The sequence below is a fragment of the Littorina saxatilis genome, linkage group LG8 (genome assembly GCF_037325665.1).
Source record: "Littorina saxatilis isolate snail1 linkage group LG8, US_GU_Lsax_2.0, whole genome shotgun sequence".
In the NCBI taxonomy this organism is placed as follows: Eukaryota; Metazoa; Mollusca; class Gastropoda; order Littorinimorpha; family Littorinidae; genus Littorina; species Littorina saxatilis.
In genome coordinates, this window is record NC_090252.1 from 59448668 (window position 1) to 59455093 (window position 6426).

Here is a 6426-nt window from a genome sequence, read left to right on the forward strand (position 1 = left end):
CTTATATTGTATGTCCAGAGTATACCTGTCTGTGCGTCGCCGCCGAAGCTGCGGACGAGTGTGTAGTCTGTGTGTTCGAATTGAATGTATGTTTGTTTTTCTTTTTTTTTATGTGGTGTATTATACAAGGCATATTATTGTAGGTGTTATGTGGGGAATTGCTTGGATTCGATAGAGTTCACAGCAACACAAGACTACACAACATAAACTCTCACACTCTTGCCAAGCGACACACCCTCGCGTATCGGCCACACACCACACCCGTACAATCAATCAATCTGAGGCTTATATCGCGCATATTCCGTGGGTACAGTTCTAGGCGCTCTGGAATGATGCCGTGTGAGATGGAATTTTATATAAGGCCAGTAGATGTCAACTATATAACACAAATAGGTAATATTATAACGAGGTTTTATTCAATCAAATAAACACAATGTGCGTCGCCGCCGAAGTTGCGTGTCTGTGTGTTCGAATTGAATGTATGTTTGTTTGTTGTTGTTTTTTAATGTGGTGTATAGGCATATTATTGTACGTAGTTTTTTGTTGTTGCTTGAATTAATAAAGTTCACGACAACACATACAAGACTTACAAGACTACACAACATAAACTCTCACACTCTTGCCAATCGACACTATACGCCACCACCTCCTTGCGTATAGCATCGACCACACATCACGTCCGTACAACGATATCAACTATATAACTCACATGCTTCAGTTTTTATTAAAACGAAATGTAGCTACTATTATATATCCCGTTACGTTCTATTCCCCCTCAGTGATGACGTGGCAAGGCGATCAAAATGTCAACAACGGACGATCGGCCGCGGCATGACCATGGACAGACGAACAGCAAGGCATATGCAAAGAATGGAAAGAAATATGAAAGAGCTATCTTGAAATAGTCAATGAAACGACCTTAACTGGCATGTCATTCTACAATAGGTAAATAAACGGCCGATGTATACATTTTAATAAAAAAAACATGACACAGGAATTGATGTTTGTTGTAATCACTTTGCTTATTTTTCATGGAATAATTGTTACAAAGTTAATCGCCCCCTTTAAAAAAAATCATATTACTCTTCATACATCCCAAAACGAAAGCACACCGAACACAAACAGTTTTGTTTCACGAATGTTGTAGTCAAATTACTTGAATAAAAAACAAGTGGTGTATTTATAAAGGAAGCTCCTACGTTTAGCAACTTCAATAACAATCTGCATACTACCAATCTTGTCCAAAATTTGTTATAATGGGGGTGTAAAATAGGCAAAATATTAAAAAGGTTAATTCAAAGAATAACTTTATCAAATATTTAAAGAAAAAAGTAGTATTCGGTAAATTCATCTAAAGGTAGCATGCTAAGTTTAGGTCATTGGGGGCGGGAGAAATGGCCTCATGGACCGCGTCCACCTTCTAACGTTTTAAAACCTAGACCTGATGACTTAATTAAACTACCTATTTTAAATTCTAAACCTAAATGGCCTTTTACTTGTTCTTTCTCAGATCATAATCAGCTCCGTTGGCCTTTGGAGGCGGGAAATGGCCTCATGGGCCGCGTCCACCTTCTAACGTTTTAAAACCTAGACCTGATGATTAACTAATAATTAAACTCTTACCTATTTTAAATTCTAAACCTAAATGGCCTTTTACTTGTTCTTTCTCAGATCATAATCAGCTCCGTTGGCCTTTGGGGCGGGAAAAATGGCCTTAGTGGGCCGCGTCCACCTTCTAACGTTTTAAAACCTAGACCTGATGACTTAATTAAACTTACCTAATTTACAGTCTAAACCTAAATGGCCTTTTTACCCGTTCTTTCTCAGAACATAATCAGCTCCGTTGGCCTTGGGGCGGGAAAAATGGCCTTAGTGGGCCGCGTCCACCTTCTAACGTTTTAAAACCCTAGACCTGATGACTTAATTAAACTTACCTAATTTACAGTCTAAACCTAAATGGCCTTTTTACCCGTTCTTTCTCAGAACATAATCAGCTCCGTTGGCCTTTGGGGCGGGAAAAATGGCCTCCTGGTGTTGGCCGCGTCCACCTTCTAACGTTTTAAAACCCTAGACCTGATGACTTAATTAAACTACCTATTTTAAATTCTGAAGTGGCCTTTTCCGTTCTCAGCTCCTGTTGTGGCCTTGGTTTTTGGTCCCACACAGAACAAACAGAGCCTTCGTTTTGTGGACCGCGCCTTCTTTAAAACCCTAGACCTGATGACTTAATTATTAAACTACTTATTTTAAATTCTGAAGTGGCCTTTTCCGTTCTCAGCTCCTGTTGTGGCCTTGGTTTTTGGTCCCACACAGAACAAACAGAGCCTTCGTTTTGTGGACCGCGCCTTCTTTAAAACCCTAGACCTGATGACTTAATTAAACTACCTATTTTAAATTCTAAACCTAACTGGCCTTTTTACCCGTTCTTTCTCAGAACATAATCAGCTCCGTTGGCCTTTGGGGCGGGAAAAATGGCCTTAGTGGGCCGCGTCCACCTTCTAACGTTTTAAAACCCTAGACCTGATGACTTAATTAAACTTACCTAATTTACAGTCTAAACCTAAATGGCCTTTTTACCCGTTCTTTCTCAGAACATAATCAGCTCCGTTGGCCTTTGGGGCGGGAAAAATGGCCTCCTGGTGTTGGCCGCGTCCACCTTCTAACGTTTTAAAACCCTAGACCTGATGACTTAATTAAACTACCTATTTTAAATTCTAAACCTAACTGGCCTTTTTACCCGTTCTTTCTCAGAACATAATCAGCTCCGTTGGCCTTTGGGGCGGGAAAAATGGCCTTAGTGGGCCGCGTCCACCTTCTAACGTTTTAAAACCCTAGACCTGATGATTAACTAATAATTAAACTCTTACCTATTTTAAATTCTAAACCTAAATGGCCTTTTACTTGTTCTTTCTCAGATCATAATCAGCTCCGTTGGCCTTTGGGGGCGGGAAATGGCCTCATGGGCCGCGTCCACCTTCTAACGTTTTAAAACCTAGACCTGATGATTAACTAATAATTAAACTCTTACCTATTTTAAATTCTAAACCTAACTGGCCTTTTACTTGTTCTTTCTCAGATCATAATCAGCTCCGTTGGCCTTTGGGGCGGGAAAAATGGCCTTAGTGGGCCGCGTCCACCTTCTAACGTTTTAAAACCTAGACCTGATGACTTAATTAAACTTACCTAATTTACAGTCTAAACCTAAATGGCCTTTTTACCCGTTCTTTCTCAGAACATAATCAGCTCCGTTGGCCTTGGGGCGGGAAAAATGGCCTCCTGGTGTTGGCCGCGTCCACCTTCTAACGTTTTAAAACCTAGACCTGATGACTTAATTAAACTACCTATTTTAAATTCTAAACCTAACTGGCCTTTTTACCCGTTCTTTCTCAGAACATAATCAGCTCCGTTGGCCTTTGGAGGCGGGAAAAATGGCCTTAGTGGGCCGCGTCCACCTTCTAACGTTTTAAAACCCTAGACCTGATGACTTAATTAAACTACCTATTTTAAATTCTGAAGTGGCCTTTTCCGTTCTCAGCTCCTGTTGTGGCCTTGGTTTTTGGTCCCACACAGAACAAACAGAGCCTTCGTTTTGTGGACCGCGCCTTCTTTAAAACCCTAGACCTGATGACTTAATTATTAAACTACTTATTTTAAATTCTGAAGTGGCCTTTTCCGTTCTCAGCTCCTGTTGTGGCCTTGGTTTTTGGTCCCACACAGAACAAACAGAGCCTTCGTTTTGTGGACCGCGCCTTCTTTAAAACCCTAGACCTGATGACTTAATTATTAAACTACTTATTTTAAATTCTGAAGTGGCCTTTTCCGTTCTCAGCTCCTGTTGTGGCCTTGGTTTTTGGTCCCACACAGAACAAACAGAGCCTTCGTTTTGTGGACCGCGCCTTCTTTAAAACCCTAGACCTGATGACTTAATTATTAAACTACTTATTTTAAATTCTGAAGTGGCCTTTTCCGTTCTCAGCTCCTGTTGTGGCCTTGGTTTTTGGTCCCACACAGAACAAACAGAGCCTTCGTTTTGTGGACCGCGCCTTCTTTAAAACCCTAGACCTGATGACTTAATTAAACTTACCTAATTTACAGTCTAAACCTAAATGGCCTTTTTACCCGTTCTTTCTCAGAACATAATCAGCTCCGTTGGCCTTGGGGCGGGAAAAATGGCCTCCTGGTGTTGGCCGCGTCCACCTTCTAACGTTTTAAAACCCTAGACCTGATGACTTAATTAAACTTACCTAATTTACAGTCTAAACCTAAATGGCCTTTTTACCCGTTCTTTCTCAGAACATAATCAGCTCCGTTGGCCTTTTGGGGCGGGAAAAATGGCCTCCTGGTGTTGGCCGCGTCCACCTTCTAACGTTTTAAAACCCTAGACCTGATGACTTAATTAAACTACCTATTTTAAATTCTGAAGTGGCCTTTTCCGTTCTCAGCTCCTGTTGTGGCCTTGGTTTTTGGTCCCACACAGAACAAACAGAGCCTTCGTTTTGTGGACCGCGCCTTCTTTAAAACCCTAGACCTGATGACTTAATTATTAAACTACTTATTTTAAATTCTGAAGTGGCCTTTTCCGTTCTCAGCTCCTGTTGTGGCCTTGGTTTTTGGTCCCACACAGAACAAACAGAGCCTTCGTTTTGTGGACCGCGCCTTTTTAAAACCCTAGACCTGATGACTTAATTATTAAACTACCTATTTTAAATTCTACAGTGGCCTTTTCCGTTCAGCTCCTGGTTCAGCTCCTGGTTTGGCCTTGGTTTTTTCGTCCCACACGAAACCGAAACGAGCCTTCAGTTTTGTGGACTCCGCCTTTTTAAAACCCTAGACCTGATTACACTTAATTAAACTACTTATTTTAAATTCTACAGTGGCCTTTTCCGTTCAGCTCCTGTTGCGGCCTTGGTTTTTTCGTCCCACACGAAACCGAAACGAGCCTTCAGTTTCGTGGACCGCGCCTTTTTAAAACCCTAGACCTGATTAAACTTAATTAAACTACTTATTTTAAATTCTACAGTGGCCTTTTTGTTCAGCTCCTGGTTCAGCTCCTGGTTTGGCCTTGGTTTTTTCCGTCCCACACGAAACCGAAACGAGCCTTCAGTTTCGTGGACTCCGCCTTTTTAAAACCCTAGACCTGATTAAACTTAATTAAACTACCTATTTTAAATTCTACAGTGGCCTTTTCCGTTCAGCTCCTGTTGTGGCCTTGGTTTTTTCCGTCCCACACGAAACCGAAACGAGCCTTCAGTTTCGTGGACTCCGCCTTTTTAAAACCCTAGACCTGATTAAACTTAATTAAACTACTTATTTTAAATTCTACAGTGGCCTTTTCCGTTCAGCTCCTGGTTCAGCTCCTGGTTTGGCCTTGGTTTTTTCGTCCCACACGAAACCGAAACGAGCCTTCAGTTTCGTGGACTCCGCCTTTTTAAAACCCTAGACCTGATTAAACTTAATTAAACTACTTATTTTAAATTCTACAGTGGCCTTTTCCGTTCAGCTCCTGTTGTGGCCTTGGTTTTTTCCGTCCCACACGAAACCGAAACGAGCCTTCAGTTTCGTGGACCGCGCCTTTTTAAAACCCTAGACCTGATGACTTATGTCATATCTCACAAATCTTTTCCTATTAAGAAAATAAATATAAGTTTAATGCGAATGCAATGGTGTTGTTTTCCCCCTAACTAGTGAAAGACAAATTGTTTCTTTCTCTCTCTCTCTCTCTCTCTCTCTCTCTCTCTCTCTCTCTCTCTCTCTCTCTCTCTCTCTCTCTCTCTCTCTCTCTCTCTCTCTCTTACACACACATACAAAATAAAGGAGGGGTCAACCACACACATTTACCTTTTTTTGTTAAAAATTTGAGACGATCTGGCTGGCTGGCTTTGTGGGGTCGGGGTTGCTTTCCTTGTTGTTGTTTTTTGAAGTTGAAAGGTCCTTTCTGTGTGTAAAATATAAAACAAAATGTTGTAAACTCGCGAAAGATAAAGAGATATTATGAGGAAATGTCATTAAAAAAAAGCATTTCAGAAGGTATTACGAAGATATGGCATTTAATAATGGGTATATATCGCAAGTTGTGTCATTGGAGAAAACATTACGAAAACGTGTCATCAAAAGAAACATTCCAAAGCCAGGTCTCTACATTACGACGGACGTTACAGAGACCTATCGTTAAAGGGAACATTACGGTGGCACCTTTGAACAATGAAGATTACGAAGACACAGACACATCATAGAGGCATCTTCGGAAAAGGAACATTATCAATACATGTCATTACAGAAGACATTACGGGGACATGTTGATAGGAGCACATTATAAAAACATGTCATTACGGAAACATTACGGGGACCTGTTGGTAGGGGAACATTATAAAGACATGTCAAAGAAAACTAAGGGACACGTCATCGATGGAAACATTTAAATAAATC

General features: G+C 40.9%; 1 long non-coding RNA gene across 4 annotated transcripts; it reads right to left on the minus strand.

Moving 5' to 3' along the window:
* Positions 1-705: 705 nt before the first annotated feature.
* Positions 706-5830, minus strand: LOC138973968 (uncharacterized). Of its 4 annotated transcripts, none has more exons than XR_011458251.1 (3): positions 5590-5830; positions 4063-4674; positions 706-3320 (listed from the first exon to the last, which is right to left on the minus strand). It is a non-coding gene; the product is annotated as an uncharacterized lncRNA (long non-coding RNA). The 4 variants fall into 4 exon arrangements; XR_011458250.1 differs by having other exon boundaries at positions 4063-4698; positions 5161-5830; XR_011458249.1 differs by having other exon boundaries at positions 4063-5830.
* Positions 5831-6426: the final 596 nt, after the last annotated feature.